Source organism: Enhydra lutris, unplaced genomic scaffold (assembly GCF_002288905.1).
Source record: "Enhydra lutris kenyoni isolate GAN:26980312 unplaced genomic scaffold, ASM228890v2 scaffoldscaffold6, whole genome shotgun sequence".
Taxonomy (NCBI): domain Eukaryota; kingdom Metazoa; phylum Chordata; class Mammalia; order Carnivora; family Mustelidae; genus Enhydra; species Enhydra lutris.
Window position 1 is genome coordinate 35,075,690 of NW_019154090.1, and position 21,598 is coordinate 35,097,287.

Sequence of the window (21,598 nt, forward strand, 5' to 3'; positions counted from 1 at the left end):
CAGAAATGCAAACACACATGAGATGGTGATTTTGCACATACAAAATCCATGAATCATGAAGATTGCCTCTCTATACATTGGCTGTAGATCTGTAAGTTCCTAGCCTTGCTTGTGGTCCAGCACAGCACTGCCATTTAAATGAGCAAATAGACAAATCCTATCAACTGGGTAGGAAGGGACTAAATACAGATTTCATATGCTTCATGAAAGATCTAAATTTAAAAGCAGTTATTCTCTATCTTATTAAAAGGACAAATCTCAGGTCCTAGTTCTTTTCTCTTTCCTGATATTAATCATTGCTCATCCAATTTTCCGACAAGTTCAAAGAAAATGTCCCTGAAAATAATTATAGGTTGACAGTCTACCCTATCCATTATGGGACAATCCAAACCGTTTCCAGAAGACAGCTCCATTTTTATCCTTGAATAATAAGAAATACCTGCTTTTATTTCATTACATGCATCAGTTAACTGTAGGTACACAGTATACATACTTAGTACACTTGTATTTTCTGTAAAAATGCCAGTACTTTATGACATAATAAGTGGAGGTATCACACTTTAAGTATCTACTTTTCTGTACCTTAAAAAAGTGTTTAAGTCTTCTTAATGGACAGAGATTTATGTTTTAAAGCTGTTGTAAGGATCTTCCCATTAAGTTTACTTCTTAATATTTTAAAACTGGTTAAATTTAAATTTGATTTATTTGTATTTCATGGGAGGTAATTTGCAGATAAAATCGTCATCTTAAAAGCATGCCTTATGTTTCCAACTACCATTGCTAAAATCAGAACTTGCTAAAAATGCATGTCTTGGATAGGTAACAGGAAATCTTAGATGGTTCTGAAAGCCCAGTTTCTTGTATGCTTCTGTTGTTTTAACAGGTTTTTAATTGAGTTCAAAATCAGCTAAAACATAAGTAGACATAACTTTGTTTTAAAGTCTTGTGAGATTCTCTTCATATATTTCAGAGTAGCAGAAGATAAGTCACCTTGTCAGGAAATGCAATTTCATGACTGACACAGCCATATGGGTCTCTCACATAACAATAATTCAATATATTTTATAACAGAAATAACTTGATCCAGAAAAGTAAAACAAAATAAATACATCTTATTTTTACACTTTATTAGTACTATCATAATACATTTTCTATACAATTACCCAATATTTTTGTTTTAAATTTTAAACTTTAAGTTTATTTTATAATTAGCTTTGTTTTTAGTTGTCTATTATACAAATAACCAAATTAATTTTTAAAATTGGATGTCATAAATTTAATGTGCTTAATTAAATCATCACTAAAACTCTCCTCTCAATTTTTTGTCTTTAAACATGCCGCTTAGAAACCTTTATCTATATATCTCCCTAAAGCCATATTACCACTGTTGACCTAGAAAAAGCAATCTGAAGTCTCAGTTGACTATATTCAGTTAACAGCTACACTACTCTGAACCTGATAATATACATGAGGTACGTTATGAGGTACTGATGCCAATTAAATTTACTATTTCCAGGGCACCTGGGTGGCTCAGTTGCTTAAGCGACTGCCTTTGGCTCAGGTCATGATCCTGGAGTCCTGGGACCGAGTCCCACATCAGGCTCCCTGCTTGGCGGGAAGTCTGCTTCTCCCTCTGACCTTCCCCCTTCTCATATTCTCTCTCTCTCATTCTCTCTCTCTCAAATAAATAAATAAAATCTTTTAAAAAAATAAATAAATTTACTATTTCCAACCTTCAAGAGGAAGGGGTTGACTCTGAAACCAATAGACTTGGCTTCAACTTGTAGTAGCTGCACAGTTAGGGCCGATTTGTCATTCCTCAAGTTTATCCATTCATCTGAAAAGTGGGGATGGACACAATTTTCCATAATACAGAGGGGTTCTCAAGATAAAGTGAAAATGTCCTATGTAAAGTACCTGGCCAATAGTGAAGAGTAAAGAATGTTAGTTCTGGTTTTTACTAAGTATAAAACCAACCCAAGAAGCATTTCAGACAACAGAATATAGCTCTTAAAACCAAAAATCAGTGACCTGTCACCTGTGAATAATCTGTAAAATATAACAAAAAACCCAAGAAACAAAACAAAACAAACCCAAGTTCTAGTTTACCCATACTTTTTCCTCCCAGCAAAATAAGCATCTCTTTATGTGTGTCTGTTATAGAGATGGACCCAAAGAAGTGTAACTTTTTTACCCACAAGTCTATGCCATTTTGTACATTTCATTTTCAGAGATTCCTAGATTCATTTCACTGACTCAATATGGCCTCTCCATATTGGGTTCCTTGACCATGAGCTCAAACAAAAAAACTCTGCTCCAAATGGCACCTGACTCAGAGATAGAGGTATTATTGGGCTCCTGGCCAATTACTGGAAAAAAAAAAAAAATCTAAGTTTCTATCTTATGTAAACTAGAACAAAGTTTTGCCATCAATTATATTAGTACAAATGTTCCTATTCCCTGCACACTTGTTTTTCCCTCTCATTCAAGAAAGAGAGCACTTCTGCAGATCATTTTGATAAGGAAAATCTGTGTTCTAAGATGGCCGACTGAGTCAGCAAAGGAGTCCAGCCCCTTCCCTGGGGTTCTTCTGATTTCTTCTCACTACTCTGTTTCCTACACACACCAAAAGTACCAAGTAATTAAACTTCTAAACCTCCAAGGTCTCCAAGAGCCACTTGGTTCTTCCATCAGGACCCAGTCCAGGTTCTGTAACAATTTCAGGTGGTTTAGACCCAGAACAAAATGAGACCCCTCAGCCCTGCAATCCTAGAATGTCTGTTGCATTATTCACCCTTTTCTCTGATAATTTCTCCTTGTACCCAGAAATTTAAATATGAGTGGCAGGTCTGATATGTGGCCATATGTGGTCATATGACTCTTATGTTAAAAAAACAAGACTTTGTTTTCATTCTCTTAAAGAGAATAGACTATGACCTTGTCCTCATTAAATAGTGAGTTCTGAGCAAATAAAGTCCAAGGGATTATGAAATCATGAAAGATGCTAAATACCATCAGGTCAAAATCTTACAACAAAGCTGAGACATTGGGATAAGAGGAGAGAAATAAATTGGAAGGTGTGGAGAAAACCTGTAATTTATTTTTTAACCTTTTTTTTTTTTTTTTTTTTTTTTTTTGATATTATAACATCTTTCTAAAACCAAATTAATATGGATCATCGTTCTTGAAAATTTATCTTCATCACTGTGTCATTTGATAATAGCTTTTTCTTTGTGTATACTTGATAACGGGGATAATTCTATACTTTCAACTAGATGTAGCACTGCTCATCTAATAGGAGAACTCTTAGATACACAAAAGGGTTTCATTGCCAGGTTTGACAGTATAAAAGCCAAGGGAAAAACAAGCTGGCAGAGACAGTTTAATATAAACCTCTTCTGAGGACTTGCAAACAACATCACATTTGTTTTCTGCTACTCATCTGCCCCTCTGTGATCTCTGTCTCTCTATATAATAAAATATTCATAGCCAGAGCTCAGCAGTCCTTCCTCTCTCTTCACTGTTGGAATAAGGTGTGTTCTGCTCCCTGGGAGCAAAGAACAAATAGAAACACTAAAACTCTGAATACATAACTTTGGGGGAGAAGAAAACCTCATCTACGGAAAAACAGATTTTCTTGCATTCAAACCAAGATAACTGTGACATATGGAACTGCATTTTTTTTTCAGTAATTACTTATGCACTTGTCAAGTGCACTGAATCCTCTCTAGGGAAACTTCTAGGGAGTTTACGGAACTGTTCCTCTCTTTGGATTTCCTCTAATATGAATTGTGCACTATTTTGTTTTTCTTTTCAGGGAATAATGAAGCTCGACTTTCTAAAACCAATCTCATCTTTTCCTACAGGAAATTATCCAGTTTGAAAGTCTGGCCTCTATCTATGCAACATTTCCCCAGAGACAATGGGAGGATTGTGCTTTTTAGGGCTGAACTGTAGGTACTATTCTCATGTTAATCCTCCTTTCATCTGCAAGACCAGTTTGCGTGTTGGCTTTTATTTTAAGGAGTAACCATTCTTTTTTTTTTTTTTTTTTAATTTTTATTTATTTTAATTTCTTTTCAGTGTTCCAGAATTCATCGTTTATGCACCACACCCAATGCTCCATGCAATACGTGCCCTCCATAATACCCACCACCAGGATCAACCATTCTTTACGCTAACAACCAATTAAGTTTGGATATATTGGATATATTGGTTTTCTAGTTGAATAGAAAAGGTACTTTGACTTTTTATTTGGAAAATGCCCCCAAGTTCTAGTCCCACGAATGATTACTTGCTTTTCAAACTTGATTGACTAAATGAGTCTGTATCTGGGCTTCCTTATCTCACACTCCTGGTAATGAGATGCTCTGTCACGCAACTTTCAGAGGGTTAAATGAGAGGGTGTACGGATAAGACCTTTAGATACTCTGAAGCGCTCTACACCATTAGAAGAGTTATTTTAAATCCTAGGTGTTTGAATGATATAAACATTAATCTGATACAGGAAACAGAAAAGGTAACAGCTCAAAAGTTGGTGATAACATCTTTGGAATTATGAAGGGTCTCTAGCTTCCACCTCAGTCGATCTGCCCGTCTGAGCTGATGCTGCGGAGCTTAGATTTCCTGAGCAAGATGATGACATGGGGAAATAGTGGGGAGACAGACACAGAGACAGACACAGGGGCCACCATGGAGTTCTGTGTTTATAACCACTCCCCTATTTAAAGCAGAGAGTTCTTAAGTGGGGGGGGGGTCTTCACTTCAAGTTCTTGGGATCATTTAGATAGGATTTATGGGTTCCATGAATTTGGATGAGAAAGAAATTACTTCTCTATTATCATCAGCATTGAACAGGCAACAAAACCCAGGAACATGCTAAGGACTGGTAATCAAGAAACATAAGTCTTTCTATACCACATTGTAAGTGCTGCAGACACTTTGAAACATCATCTGCACTCTACACTACTCCAAATGTAGGGCAGTTATTAGGTCTGCCATTAGGTGTTATATTTCCAAATCAAGTAACTCATATCACCATAACACCAATTTGTTTTATTTGATGTTTTGATAACTTTATGCCAATATAATTTGTTTCCTTTATTACCCTAAGTATTTTATTCTATGCATTTTGAAACAGTACGTTGTCACCTAGGTAACCTAGCGACTCCACTCCTAGGTATCTACCCAAAAGAACTGAAAACCCATACTCAAATTCTGGTACAGGAATGTTTATAGCAACGTTATCTGCAGTAGCTGAAAGGTGGGGACAACCCAAATATCCATCAACAAATGAAAGGACAAATAGAATGTGGTATTTCTAGACAACAGTATGATCCAGGCTGGTACATGCTACAATGGACGATACATGCTACAATGATACATGCTACAATGATACATGCTACAATGATACATGCTACAATGTGAATGAACCTCAAACACGCTCAGGGAAAGAAGTCAGACATGAACAGTCACTCGTGGTATGATTTTATTTATCTGAAATACCTAGAAAATGTAAATCCAGAGCAAGAGAAAGCAGACTGCTGGTTACCAGGGCCTTGGGGGTCAGGATTATGAAGAGAATGGCTTCATGGGCACAGGGTCTTATTTTCGAATGGGAGAAAGGTTTGGGAGCTAGATGGAGTGGTGGTTGTCTAACTTTACAAATGTTAAATGCCAATGAATTGCTTACATTAAAATGGTTAATTTTATGTTACGTGAATTTTCTCTCAACAAATAAAACCAAACACAGTATTAAAAATTGGCTCCCGGGGGATGCCTGGGTGGCTCAGTCGGTTAAGGCGCTGCCTTTGACTCAGGTCATGAACCCAGCATCCTGGGATCAAATCCCACAACAGGCTCCTTGCTCGGCGGGAAGCCTGCTTCTCTCTCTGCCGCTGCCTGTCACGCTGCCTGCTTGTGTGCTCTCTCTCTTGCTCGCTGACAAATAAATACATAAATAAATAAAATCTTAAAAAAAAAAAAAAGGCTTCCGGGGGCACCTGGGTGGCTCAGTTGGTTAAGCATTTGCCTTTGGCTCAGGTCATGATCCCAGGGTCCTGGGATCAAGCCCCACATGGGGCTCCCCACTCAGTGGGGAGCCTGCTTCTCCCTCTGCCCCTCTCCCTGCTTATGTTCCCTCTCTCTGTCAAATAAATAAATATAATCTTTAAAAAAAAAATTGGCTCCCGGTCTTCCTGAGGCTGCCAAAGGAGTCCACGGCACAGCGAAAGGATAAAATTCCTGAGTTAAAGGTATCCACAATGACACGGCCTCTTCTTCCTCTGGCCCAGCTGAAGATGCTAGCCTTACTCCACAGTTATTCAAATTTCCCTAGAATACCAGAGTACCCCAAACCCTGAAGTTAGAGTTAACAGGAAGCAAGGATACAGCCAATGAGCATTAAGCTCGCTGTTGAAAAATTTATATTTGCCTCTATACTTCTCATAAACTTACAGTTACATTCCAAAAAACAGAGAATGACCAAAAACTTTCCAGATAAAGGTGGTTATTAGCTATCAAAACAAACTACATCTTTTAAATGACCAAAAGTGGTAGACATCCTTTGTCAATGGTAAGGATTCCCCACACTATCAGTTCTCCTGTGTAATATTTTAGGAATATCTTTCTACTAGGTGCAGTGCTGTACTAGGTCCATTTCCTCTATGTTATTTTTTTCATTCAACAAATATACATTATAATATCCACTAGTAACACATGTTGTGAAGAAAAAGACTGGGCAGGAAAGAGAATGACAGAAAGTTACTAGAAAAAGAGATCAAGAAAGAGACAAGAGGTGGCCTTTGAACAGAAACCCAAATGAAGTGAGTATTTGATACTCATTTGATACTCATAAATATTCATTTGAATAATATGGTGAGATCAATAGTATCCTAGGCTATGGAGATAGCATGTGCAAATGTCCTGAGGTCAAGAATGTTCACAGAACAACACTGAAGGCCCATGTTGCTACAGAAGAGTGAGGAAAGAATGGTATAAAAATAAGGCAAGAACATGTAGCCACTAACCAGACTCTGCATGGCCTTAAAGGCCATAGTGAAGATTTTAGATTTTATTGTAAATCTGATGGGTAAGCAATTGGAAAGCCTTGAGCAGAAGATGGCATGATCTAATTTGCATTCTGAAACTGTTCATAGATGTAGTAGAGATACAACAGGTGGGCAAGGTTGAAACCTTAAGAGGCTATTTAGGTAGCAGAGGCAAAAAAAAAAAAAATGATAACAACCTGTATAAGGGTGGGAGTAGTAGAGACATTGAGAAATAATCTGATTTTAGATATATTTTGAAAGTACAGATGACCCTTTGATGGGGTGGCTACTTGACCCTGAGCGAGGTGGACAGTAGTACCACTTACAGGGCTGGGAGGCACTTGGAGAGGAGCAGATTTAAATGGTGCTGTTGTCCATTTGAGCTGCTATAACAAAACATCACAGCCTGGGTAGCATATAAACAACAATAATCTATTTCTCTACAAGGCTGAAAGCCTGAGATCAGGACGGCAGCATGGCGGGGTGATGACTGTCTTTTGGGTTGCATTTTCACATGGTAGAAGGGGCTCAGAGCTCCATGAGATCTCTTCTTCAAGCACACTAATGCTATCCATGAGGGCTTTACTCTCTCAGCCGAATCTCTTCCCCAAAGCCCTACATATTTCAACACATACTTTGTGAAGAGGACACAAACATTCAGACTGTAGCTATGTGTTAGTCAAGAAAATCAAGCATTTAGTTCAGAACATAAGAGGTATTTCATCACATAAGATGGCCCAAATTCTTTGTCTTTTGCATTCTTTTCACCAAGTAACAATTTAGGTCCCTCCGCTCCATGGTTTGGCTATGTCACTTGATTTGGCCAATGGGACATTAGCCGTTTTCCTGTATTTTCAAAGACTTGTGCATTTCTGACTTCTCTTGTGCGTCTGCCATTACCATGAAAACATATCCAGGATAGTTGGATGCAGAAAGAAAGACACAAGGAGAGAAACAGTATGGCCCTGATACCCCAGCCAAAGCCATCCCAGACAAGTTAGCAGCCACCTGGTAAACATATACAAGTCCAGCTAACTACTAGTAGAGTAATCAGGTCAACTTACAGTTGACCCAAGCTTAGATCAGTGGAACCCTGCAAAGCTGCGAACTTAATAGATATATAAATAATTGTGCTGCTGGTTGTTACACAGCATTTTCATGACAGTATATGGCTGACACAGGATGTACCCAAATATGAGAAATATACCTCATCCCAGCCAATCCAAAGAGGTTGTTCTTATATTCTAATCTGCTTGTGGGTTGCAAATAGAAAGTGGTAGGAAATCAATAAGAAAAACTGAATCATAAATAATGAAAAACCATAAAATCCAGGTTCCCTCACTTGTATAGGCCCATTCCAACAAAGGCCCAGCCCGGGTGACTGAAATTAAGCTTTTAAAAATCTATAATTTAGGGGCGCCTGGGTGGCTCAGTGGGTTAAAGCCTCTGCCTTCAGCTCGGGTCATGATCTCAGGGTCCTGGGATCGAGCCCCGCATTGGGCTCTCTGCTCAGTGGCGAGCCTGCTTCCTCCTCTCTCCCTCTCTGCCTGCCTCTCTGCCTACTTGTGATCTCGGTCTGTCAAATACATAAATAAAATCTTTAAAAATAAATAAATAAATAAAGTTCTAAAAAAAAATCTATAATTTAGGGCAGAAGACATGGGCAGATATTTCTGCGAAGAAGACATCCAAATGGCCAACAGACACATGAAAAAGTGCTCCACATCACTCGGCATCAGGGAAATACAAATCAAAACCACAGTGAGATACCACCTCACACCAGTCAGAATGGCTAAAATTAACCAGTCGGGAAATGGCAGGTGTTGGCAAGGATGTGGAGAAAGGGGAACCCTCCTACACTGTTGGTGGGAATGCAAGCTGGTGCAATCACTCTGGAAAACAGCACGGAGGTTCCTCAAAAAGTTGAAAATAGAGCTACCCTACAACCCAGCAACCGCACTGCTGGGTATTTACCCTAAAGATACAAATGCAGTGATCCAAAAGGGCACGGCACCCCAATGTGTATAGCAGCAATGTCCACAATAGCCAAACTATGGAAAGAGCCTAGATGTCCATCATCAGATGAATGGATAAAGAAGATGTGGTATGTATGTATATATATATATATATATATAAATAAAATTATATAAATATAAATATTTGGTGCCACTTTTTGATGGCTTCATCAAAAGATACATATATATCTTGCTATTTGCATCGACGTGGATGGAACTAAAGGGTATTATGCTAAGCGAAATAAGTCAATCAGGGAAAGATAATTATCATATGATCTCTCTGATATGAGGGATTTGAGAGGCAGGGAGGGGGGCTGTGGGGAGAAGGGAGAGAAAAATAAACAAGGTGGGTCCAGAGAGGGAGACAAACCATAAGAGACTCAATCTCAGGAAACAAACTGAAGGTTGCTGGGGGATGGGGGGTAGGGATAGGGTGGCTGGGTTATGGACATCGGGGAGGGTATATGCTATGGTGAGTGCTGTAAATTGTGTAAGAATGATGATTCACAGACCTGTACCCCTGAAACAAATTATATATTATATGTTAATTAAAAAACGTATAATTTAAGAAAGTTTATTAAGTCTTTAATACTGGGATATATTTTAAGGATTATTGTTAAATTCAAGTCATTTCTCTCAAGTGCAAGATTTTAGTGCATTTCAGAATTTCTTCAGACTGCCAACACTCAACTACTGATTTGTCATAAAAACCCTCATTGACTTGGCTTCTCATACCTATCATGCATAATAAGGAACAAGGACAGATGTATCATGAAGCCTAAGGCTCAAGGCCATTTACTTGTTTTTGGACATTGAGACCCTGAAACAGACCCTAGCAATATGTTCACATCATTGTATTCTCACAAAACATGCAAAAGTAAGATATTTTACCAGTAAATAGTTAGGACAGCTGTCTCTTTACATTCCAACTTCCTACATCATACTTCCCTACATGTTGCACAGAGTTGGGGTGGTGATGGTTATTTTGGGGCTCTAGCTAAGGGGAAACTTGAGCTGAGGTTGCATTTGGTTTGTAGTGAGTGGGCTATATTTATGTGTTCTGCAGTAAATTTCCATTACAGTTCAGTTTCTGTTGGGTCAGCCTGATGCAGCAATGGCTCTCAGGAATACCAGGGGCTGAATGACCCAGCATCACAGCACAGAGAGGCAGGCCTGGGACACTGCAGTGTGAGTGTCCTCTGCAGCTGTGGATGTGCATGCATGGAGGAAGTCTGCCTTTTCTAAAGCTTCTTAAGCTCTGTGACATGGGGACAACATTTCCCAGGCTAAGAGGTATTTCCAAAGATTCACAACATGTTTATTCAGAAAGTTGATAAGGTTTGAACTTACCATCTACTGCAATCTGGTAAGTTGTCATGAAGGTCTCAAGAAAACAAGGGAGACATTAAAACTCCCTACTTCAGTCACATAAGAAAGGTATGCTTTTATGTCATCTTTGTATTTATTAAAGAATGGAAGAAAAACAAAGAAAAAAATTAAGAGACTATGAGACAAACCATTAAAATGTTAAGTCAGTAAAAATCATTCTGACATAGAAGAAACCTCTGGTACAAAAAAATTTTCAGACCACTGTGAAAGCAGTCATTAGAAGAAAAATTGTGGGGCACCTAGGTGGCTCAGTTGTTATGCCTCTGCCTTGGGCTCAGGTCATAATCTCAGGGTCCTGGGCTCGAGTCCCTCACTGGGCTCCCTGCTCAGCAGAAAGTCTGCTTCTCCTTCTCCCTCTCTCATTCTCTCCCTCGTGGCTTGTGTTTTCTCTCTCTCTCTCTCTCTCGATTACTCAGTCTCTCAAATAAATAATAAAATCTTAAAAGAAAAATAGTAAAGGTTTGAAAAATATAGTTAGGGTTTGTCTGGGTGGCTCAGTGGGTTAGGTGTCTGCCTTTAGCTCAGATCATGAACCCAGGGTCCTGGGATCAAGCCCCTCATTGGGCTCCCTGCTCGGCAGGAAGCCTGCTTCTCCCTCTCCCACTCCCCCTGCTTGTGTTCCCTTTCCGACTGTGTCTCTCTCTGTCAAGTAAATAAATAAAGGTAAAAATAAAAAAATAAATAGACAGGTAGAAGGAAAACAGTGAGTAAAAGTAACAGATTGGTTCTTGTTTGATTATTCAATTAATAAAAAGGAGCAGATCATATGAATAACGGAAAATACTGAAATCCTTCCTGATTTGACACAAATGAAGATTATGAAGAGAACATAAACCCATCACAGTCACAACAAGGAAGACATTGATGAGTAAGTGGTGATGCAATTCATCAGAGAGTATTAGATTAGTATTAGATTAGTCATTGCACAAGCAAACTTTAAATGCCCTGGAATCTTAGGCCTCCAGTATTCAAAAAATGTGATAAAGATTTTCCAGAATTTGATAATTAAAAAAAAAAAAGTTTTCATGTCATTACTGATAAGCTGTAATGCCAAAATAAACTTTTCTAAAGTGTATTTTTGTAAAATAAACCTCAATCAGACTCCTTAACAGAAGGGCTGCTTTCTGTTTCTATTTACACTATAAAAAGATATCTCAAAATAATTTTTTTTTTTTAAGAGAAAGAGGGAGGGAGAAAGAGAAAGAGCAGACAAGCGGGGAGAGGGAGAAGCAGACTCTCTGCCGAGCAGTTAGCCTGACTGACATGTGGCTTGATCCCAAGACCCTGAGATCAAGACTGAGCCGAAGGTGGACACTTAATCGACTAAGCCATGAAGGCGCCCCTCAAAATAATTAAAAAAAAATTTTTTTTCAGTGCTCCAAAATTCATTGTTTATGCACACACCCAGTTCTCCATGCAATATGTGTTTTCCATAATACCCACCACCAGGCTCACCCAACCCCCCACCCTTCTCCCCTCCAAAACCCTCAATTTGTTTCTCAGAGTCCATAGTCGCTCATGGCTTGTCTCCCCCTCCGATTTCCCCCCAAAATAATTTTTATATTTAAAGGTAAAGAGATAATCGGAGCATTTTCAGCCAAAATACTTATGGGTCCAGGTATCACAGAAGTGGAGTGGGAAGTCTACTAATAAAAACACACTGCTTTTCTGATTTTGTGATGTTTCTATTATTAGCTTTTTAGCTTTGTAATTTTGTTATGGATTATTTTGTTCTAAGTATTCACATCCTTACTTAAATTTAGTGTCCACTGGCATCTTTAGATTTATGGATCTTGTTTGCTGGGCCATCGGCTATGTTTTCCTTACAGTGATTGCTCAAAGTTTAAATTTAAAAAGTTAACGAAAATGTATATACAAAGCATGACTAACAGTTCGATCAAATTAGAAATGTCACAGTCAAAAAGCAGGAGCTTTGGTAACCTTGTCTGCCTTTGGGATGGCTACCCACAGCAATTTCACTTCTGGAATTCATCTTCAGCTGGGTGGCGTGTGTCAATAAATTGAAATCCTAAGAAGGGTAACTGATTTTAAATGAAACTGAAATTAATCAAATGCAGGCAACATGGAGTATAGGAATTTTTTTTTAACAGAAAATTATGAATAGATCTTTGATTGTATGGCTGAAAGGAAAAAAAAGCAGAAGGATTTTTATCACTTGGTTAAGGGGTTATCTGCCATGTGGTAAAATGTTATTATTTGTCCCCCTTTGTAGTTAGTAAATACCTGGGGGGGAGGAATAGATACTTTGTGACTAGGTAAATGCCCTCTTCTCCCCAAACTTCAGCCCATTAACTTTAGCATCCATCAGTGGATTATGTCTGCAACAATGATTACTGTGGTATTTGTCTAAGGGGAATGTCCTTTCTTCTCTTTCATTGGAATTTATTTAATTCCATTTATTTAAATGGGATTCTTCCCTAAAGGTAAAATGCCCCTTCACTCCACGTATATATTCAATTATTTATTTATATCTGCATGTACTTAGGGACATTTATCATTTTTCTATGGGTTAGAAGCCAAAACTCTCATCATATATTTGGTAGCTCAAGTTATCCCAGGTTTGTCTACTTGGAACTCCATCAGGTTGGTCCCTGTATCCTGTTGACATGCTCTTGTTCTTTTGAGAGTGTTACCTTACTTTTTGACAACACAAATATTCATTCTGGGCAGTTCTCATCTTTTCCCGGCCCCAGGCATGGAATCAGTTACTTTTGCAAAGAGCCCTGGTTCCTTTATCGGGAAATATTGTTAAGAAATCAAGATCTGGGTGCTAGGTATGCTCTTTTTTCCTGAGGGGTCACTGACTTTAGATTCTCTCTGTGGACAAAGGTAGGAAATGTATGTATGTATACTAACCCATGCATATACACACACCTGCATTTGTGCATACCTCAATCTAATCATAAAAAGGCATCAGAGAAATCCAAATTAGGAGATTCTACCAAATAATTGAATAGTGTACTTCAAGTGTCAAGTTCATCAAAGGAAGGAATGAACAACTGTGTTAGTTTGAAGAAGACAAAGACATGACAACTAAATGTAATTTGGGATCTTGGATTGAAGAGAAAAAGGATATTAATGGGAAAACTGATAAAATCAAATAAGGTTTGTAAGCTTAGTTTAAATGTTATAAGTTTGTAAGCTTAGTTTATAAGCTTAGTTTTATATAAACTGCTTAGTTTATAGCAGACATTGGCAAATTACAGGCCATGAGCGAAATCTGATCCACCACCTGTCTCTGTAAATAAAGTTTTATTGGAACACAGATACTCTCATATGTTCATGTAGTCTGTTTCTTTGTGCTACAATGGCAGAGTTAAGTAGTAGTGGCAGATACTTAAAATAATTACTGTCTGGCCCTTTACAGAAAAAGTTTGCTAACTCCTGGCTGATAGGTTTGTTGTTGTTGTTGTTTGTTTTTAATGTAACTTGTATTTTTTAAGAGGATTTTTTTAAAATTTTTTTTTAAATTTTATTTATTTCTTTGACAGAGACAGATCACAAGTAGGCAGAGAGGCAGGCAGAGAGAGGAGGAAGCAGGCTTCCCGTTGAGCAGAGAGCCCGATGCGGGACTCGATCCCAGGACCCTGAGATCATGACCTGAGCCGAAGGCAGAGGCTTTAACCCACTGAGCCACCCAGGAGCCCTTAAGAGGATTTTTATTTTTGTTTTCATATTAACATATAATGTATTATTTGTTTCAGGAGTACAGGTCTGCGAATCATCAATCTTATGCAATTCACAGCACTCACCATAACACATACCCTCCCCAATGTCCATAACCCAGCCACCCTATCCTTCCCCCCTCTCCCCTCCAGCAACCCTTAGTTGTTTTCTGAGATTAAGAGTCTCTTGTGGTTTGTCTCCCTCCCCGGTCCCATCTTGTTTCATTTTTTCCCTCCCTTCCCCACCCTGTCTCTGAAATCCCTTGTATCGGAGAGATCATACGATAATTGTCTTTCTCTGATTGCCTTATTTCACTTAGCTTAATACCCTCTAGTTCCATCCATGTCACTGCAAATGGTAAGATTTGGGGGTTTTGGTGACTGCATAGTATTCCATTGTATCTTCTTTATCCATTCATCTATTGATGGACATCTAGGTTCTGTCCATCGTTTGGCCATTATGGACATTGCTGCTATAAACATTCAGGTGCACGTTTCCTTTTGGATCACTACACTTGTATCTTTAGGGTAAATACACAGTAGTGCGACTGCTGGGTTGTGGGGTAGCTCTATTTTCAACTTTTTGAGGAAGCTCCATACTGTTTTCCAGAGTAGCTGCACCAGCTTGCATTCCCACCAACAGTGTAGGAGGGTTCCCCTTTGCTTCCTTACCAACATTGGTCATTTCCTGACTGGTTAATTTTAGTCATCTCCTGGCCAACAGTTTTATACCATTTTTAAATTCCTATTTTTGGCAATTGTACTACAGTTATGTAAAATGTTAACATTAGGGATGAAAAGTATAAGGAAACTCTTTGTATTATCTTTGCAACCTCTCTCTAGATCTAAAGTTTTAAAATAATAATTTTAAAATATTTCAAATTAAGAGCTACCATAAAAAATTCAGGAAATTTCCCATAAAATCTGTTTTTGTTTTTTTTTTAAGCCAAGTCATTTCATAATATTTTCCAACAGTCAAAGTAAAATGAAAGTGGGACCTATGGTTAATGTGTCAGATACTGCTAGTTATTGACTCATTATTGGCTTCCATAACATGAGAACCCTAATTTTGTTTGGCACAAGGTGTCTGTTTAAGATATTTCCTTGTCTCTATGATAGCCAGGGCTGGGCAATGACATATAAGCACAAGTGTTTCAGTGAAACTTTAAGGAACACTCATTAGAATACGGCCTCAAGGGCCCTATTTGCCCTTCTTCCTACTGCCTCTTGCGTAGAAAATCAATGTGATGGCTCAAGTTTCAGTAGCTTTATCAGACCATGAGGTGAAAAGAGTAGTTAGTCATGGATCCACCCCCTCTTCAGGTAGAGCTCAAAGACAGTAGAAGTTTATGGTAGATTTATTATGGCCTAATTTTTCATGCATCAAACCCTAGTATTCAAACCCTTTGCAGTATTTCCCATCAAGAACTAGAACCTGTTTCCCAGCCCATCTAACCTGGGCTGGACTTAGGACATGATTTGATTAATATAATATGGCAGAAGTGACAGAGAATCACTTCTGAACCCAGACCGCAACAGGCCCTGAGGGGTTCTACTCTCTTTTAGAAAATTTCCACTGATATGTGAAATATCTTGTGCTAGAGAAAGGTGAGAGGTCATGTAGGATGGGACATTTGCCTTAGTTGAGGACATTCTGAAACCAGGCCCCCAATTATAAGAGATGACCAAGTCAAGATGAACAGACCTACTTACTGAACCCAATGCTGATTGCAGATACGGGTGAAACCAGACTAGAAAATTCTCCCAGCTGATCTGTAGATTTATAAGCAAGGGTACATGCTTGTTTTAGGACACTGAGTTTATGATAGTCTGCTATGTGGTGATGGTGGCTTGATATAAAACCTATATCTCTGATAACCATGAAGTTACCACCGTGACCTAAGACTTTGTGCCTAAGGTCATTTTTTAAAAGTAAACTCTGCCCACAATGTGGGGCTTGAATTCATGACACCAAATCAAGAGTTACATGCTCTACTGACTGAACCAACCAGGTGCCCCATAAGAGAAAAAAATCCACCTTGACTAAACCAGTTTTATTTTCAGTTTCTCTTCTTTGCCACCAAATAGAAATCCTAGCTGATATATAAAGGGCACGAGATGTCTACTTTTCTATAATCCCCATGCATCATCCATTTATGTTACCTGCCTCTCCCCCATCATCCCCGGAGCATCTGAAAGTGTGACTTCTACTCTACAGCCACATTTTTGAGAAAGAGGAAGAAAGAGTATCTTTTGGTCTCACTTTGTACTTCAAGGCTCACTTAATTTAGTGGATTTTTTTAAGGGAGCATATTTGAGGATAATTATATATTTTGCTTCATAAAACTCATACTATACCCCAAACCACCTAAGCTGGTGGCTTGTGGCTCAGGACAACAGTGGAAATACCCATGGGAAACAAAAGAAATAACAGAAATGATTTTTTTTAGAGCATTCAAAACTTATTAAATTCATGTCAGCCTCCTTACATTGTCAAGTGTTTCTGGAAGTTCAGTGAAATCCCTTTAGAGAGAAAACATTTCTCTTGGAAAGAGCAGTAAATAATATTACCCCAAAATGTGAAAATCCAGGCTACCATTTCCTTTAACATATATACATAGGACTATACATCAAAAGAATTCCAAATTTCAAACAAATGTTAACCACATTGTCCTTATAGTCATAAAAATGTATATGTAAAATGATTAGCTATACGTAAATCATAGCAGAGTTAAAATAATTGTTAACATAGTGATTATTTAAAATATATATGAAGTGGGCCCCTGGGTGGCTCGTCAGTTTAGTGTCCAGCTTAGGTCATGATATTAGGGTCCTGGAATCCAGCCCTATATCAGGCTCCATGCTCAGTGCAGAGTCTGCTGGGAATTCTCTCCCTCCCCACCACTCATGTTCTGTCTTTCTTGCTCTCTCTTTCTAAAATAAATAAATAGGGGTGCCTGGGTGGCTCAGTCAGTTAAGTGTCTACCTTTGGCTCAAGTCATGATTCTGGGGTCCGAAGACAGAGCCCCACATTGGGTTTCCTGCTCTGCGGGGAATCTGCTTCTTCCTCTCAATCTGCCCTCGCCCCCACTCGTGCACATGCTCTCTCTCAAACAAATAAATAATCTTTAAATAAAAAATCTTTAAAATATACAAGAAGTGACAACTTATGAATTAAAATACACAGAAGCAATTATATCTAATGAAAAGTAGTACAATTCCTTTTATATTTACTTTTTAAAAACTAAATAGCAGTGTCTATCAATATAATTGCCACAAAAAAAGATGCTTTAATTTATAACTAGTATTCTGCCATGTTTTCAGAAAAAAATTAACAGACACCCTTCTCTTATGGAAACCTCTACTTTTTAATATTATTTCAGGTAGGTGAGAAACACACGAATACCAAGCGCATGTTTTGAATTTGGGTATTTATCATTTCATTCTGCATGACAAAAAAAGTCAACAACAAAAAAGGAAAAACACGCTCAAGTATGGTCAAGTATGTCTTGGGCTCCAAAGATTCTTTGTAAAACATAAAAGCTCTTAAAATCTGAAAAAAGTATGCTGCGGATGTGTTCTGACATGATATGCTGAGTCCTTTGGAATGAATATACATGTATATCCACACTAAATTGCAGATACCAACAACCTCTGGTAGCCCAAGCAAGTGACAGTCTATTCCATTGTTTGTTTGTTTTTTTAAAGATTTTATTTATTTATTTGACACAGAGAGAGAGAGAGAGAGAGAGAGAGAGAGATAGCACGAGCATGGGGAGTGGAAGAGGGAAAAGCAGGCTCCTTGCTCAGCAGGGAGCCCCGATGTGGAACTCCATCCCAGGACCCCAGGATCATGACCTAAGCTGAAGGCAGATGCTTAACCAACTAAGCCACCCAGGCATGCCATCCATTGAGTTCTTGATTGCTGAGTTCATATTCTTCTCAGTTAGTTTTCTGTGTTAACCTTTATCTGGTGTGCAGGAACTCAACCTCATCCAATGTAAAATGAGATTCCTGATTGATAGGAACAGTTTCTTGAAAACATATCTCAAAAGTCAGAAAAGGGAGAATTCCTGTGCTGCAACATATAGCAAGACACAATTCAAACAGCTCCAGTGGACACTAACATAATGACAGAGAACTTGGATACCATTTTGCCAAGTCCTATGGCATTCATTTTAGCAACAGATTTTGGTAGAACCTGTCTTCTTGGTAAAGAAACAGGCTCTAAAATAGCACTGTCCAATAGAAATATAATGTGATCTACAAAGGTCCATCACAAATGTAAGTTTAAATTTCTTAATAGCTGCATTAAAAAGGTAAAAATAAAATGGGTGAAATTAATTTTAATAATTCATTTTATTTAAAATAAAGCCAAAATATAATTCAACATATATTAATAAATATTTTTGTTTATTTAAATAAACATTTCAATTTGGAACAGCCATATCTAAAGTTCTCAGTCACTGGGGTCAGTGGATCCAAAACTGGGTATTGCAAATCTAGAGTCCTCTGTGAATTATTTTGATCATTTAAAAATCTAAGGAATGACAGTAACTAGAGAAAAAAAGAAAGAGGTTTCAAATACAATGGGTAAATGAATTTTCTAAGAAAAATTTGATAGAAATTATACTAACAATTTGATAGAAATTATACTAACAAGTTGACATCAACTAGCTGGATTTTTATTTTAGTTTTTAAATACACCATGTTAAAGCAGATACTTCACAGAGAAATTACTAGGACATTGAAGTATGCCAAAATGATTCCATTCAACTTTAATGAAACATCCCAAGCAAATAATGAAACACATTTATTTAGATTCTGCAACATGGATAATAAAACATAATATAAGAAGCCTGAAGTGAATATAAAATGTCAAATCCAATAGCACACTCTTATAATCACAGCCTCCAATCTGATGATTAGTCTTTAGGTCAGAATTTATCTACAGTAAAAACAGACATCAAAATATGTTTTTCCAGAGTCAGATTAGTTAATTAAAATGATACATACATCCAGGAGGTCAAGTATAAGGTATAGAGGTCGGGTTGCATGTCAAAAAGCCATAAAACCTCCAGGCAAAAATAAGTGCCATGCAGAAAATGAAAAGCCTTTCTAAAAGTTTTTTAAGTAAAGGTATTTAGGTATTTCAACAGCCTAAGTACTCTAACATCAATAAAACACTGCAAACCTCAAGGCTGTCAAATTACCTAATAACTCATAATACTGTGTGCTTCTCAGGGCAGATTTTAACTTGCATTCCATGATATTGTGAGACAAATAAGTGGCACCCAATATAAATGGCAAATATTATACATTTTTAAAAACTTTCCTTATCTACTATTCATGTGTTTGTTGTAGAAAAATTGGAAAAACATATAAAAGCAAAAAATAGAAAAAAAAATCACTCAGAATCCCAGCATCTAAGACACTGCGGACATTTTAGTCTATATTCCTCCATGCTTATATTAATATAATCATTACTGCCAGGTCTTCGTGATATAATAAACTCATGTGGGCTCTCTTGTAGATCTAATTCTCTCAATAGATCTGATAATCCCACTCGGCACATATGTACCCACACACTTCCCTTCCACACAGCTGTCTATTCAAAGGTTGTACAGAATCCAGGAGCACTCTGATCTGGGGTTGATCTGTCAATGTCTTCTGTCCTTTTTCTCCCACTCCATCCCCACCTCCAACCATACCCCCAACACCCATACAGTACGATCTCAGTCTAAACGTACTTTCTTCCAGTTAACTCAAAGCTTTGCGGCGCTCTCTTAAGAAGAGAGGTGTTTCATAAAAACAATGACTACCAGTCTACTTATTTACAACCCTAAAACAGAATTCTTAGGAAAAACACCTTCTTCTCTCTTACTAACAACGTTGGTACTGGCTGATGAACATAACTTTTTGGTCACATTTGGCTTTACTTTATGCCTGAAATAATCTACTTTCTCAGGCAAATCTTTAGATTCAACAATAAACATCTGCCAAGTGCTTGAAAGGGCAGACATCGTGTTTAGGACCAGACAGTGAACTGTGGATGAAGCAGACATGATCTTTTGGCCTCACAGAAGTAATATTTTAGTAGAGAAGAGAGTCTGCAATCAAGTCAGCAGATAAATACATAATTATATACTGGGATCAATGCTACAAAGGCAGTGGACATGGATGTTGAGATAGAGAACACAGCATTGCCTATCTTAGTTTCTGACACAATGACCTGTCTGAAAGACTGGCAAGAACTCAGGAAGTTTCCCACCCATTCCGTCAACACTGACCTTCTGCTCAGAAGCATACCCCTGTGCTAAAGAGACCCCACACTGGTTGTAACAATTTTTGAATCAATTACCAAGGTTAAGTCATTCAAGAAGCTTCTATTAGACTTCCTATTATAATAGAGGAACGTCTCCCTTTAACACAACTGTGGACATCCTGCCTATGAAGCTGATTTCATAAACTTTGCAATAGGACACCTTTTTTTTTTTTTTTTATTAGAGAGGATGGAAATCTGGAGAAATTTGTGAATCTTTGTTGAGCAAAAGCACTATTGTGAATGTGCATATATCCAAAAGAAGGCCTATAGTGTTGATGGGATAAGACCGAGAGCTAGTTTGTCCTCCATGGAAGACTAAAAGGAATTTGGAAGAAGTGAGTAGGCAACTGGATAAATCTGAGAGAACAGAGGATAAGTGGGGAGACAAATAGAGACATAAAGACTAATAGAGAATGAGGGTGGGAAACAGGAGGGACAATAAGAGAAAAACATAAAGAAAGAGATACAAAGAGAAAGAAAAGGTAAAGAGACGTAAGACAGCAATGCATGCATACACACAGGTACACCAATGCAAACACACAGAGAGCAGGGGGTGGGAGTGGGAGAAGAAACCCCAAGACAACACCTAACAAAGTTGAGGCCAATAATGTGAGCACACAGTCCGTGAGAATTCCCCTCTGGCTGAGAATGTCTGATGTGTCCAAAATATTAATAACTAACTAAATTTAAAGTTCTCATTCATTGTCTGCTATAATTTCTCTCTGTTAATCTTTACTAAAGTCTGCTAGCAATACTCCCTTTATGATTAGAAGTGTTTTGAGGAATGAAGAAAGAATAGAGGTAACCGTAGTGGGGCAAATACACTGTTGAGAGAAGATGCTAGTGGATCCAAGGGCCATGGAAGAATGAATAAGAGAAACAGGCTTTCCTGTGCGCTGCCTTGGCAGTGGTGAGTGAACTGCCATTCCTCAAAACTATTCTTGAGAAAAGTATATGCAATATATAATACTATATAAATGAAAACGAATTTATATATACTGAGTACCTGTTACCTCCGTGCTTTATAGATACAATCTCATTCTTGAAAACAACCCTACCAATTGGTTCTACATACTTTGGTTTTTTTCAGATCAGAAAACCAAGAGTAAGTTTCCAGGCTGGGTAGTCAGGAGG

General features: G+C 38.0%; 1 protein-coding gene across 1 annotated transcript in view; it reads right to left on the bottom strand.

Annotated features, from left to right (window-relative positions):
- Positions 1–21,598, bottom strand: part of LOC111141714 (p21 (RAC1) activated kinase 5) — a 284,924-nt gene that overhangs the window by 164,290 nt on the left and 99,036 nt on the right. The gene's annotated exons all lie outside the window — the stretch shown is intronic.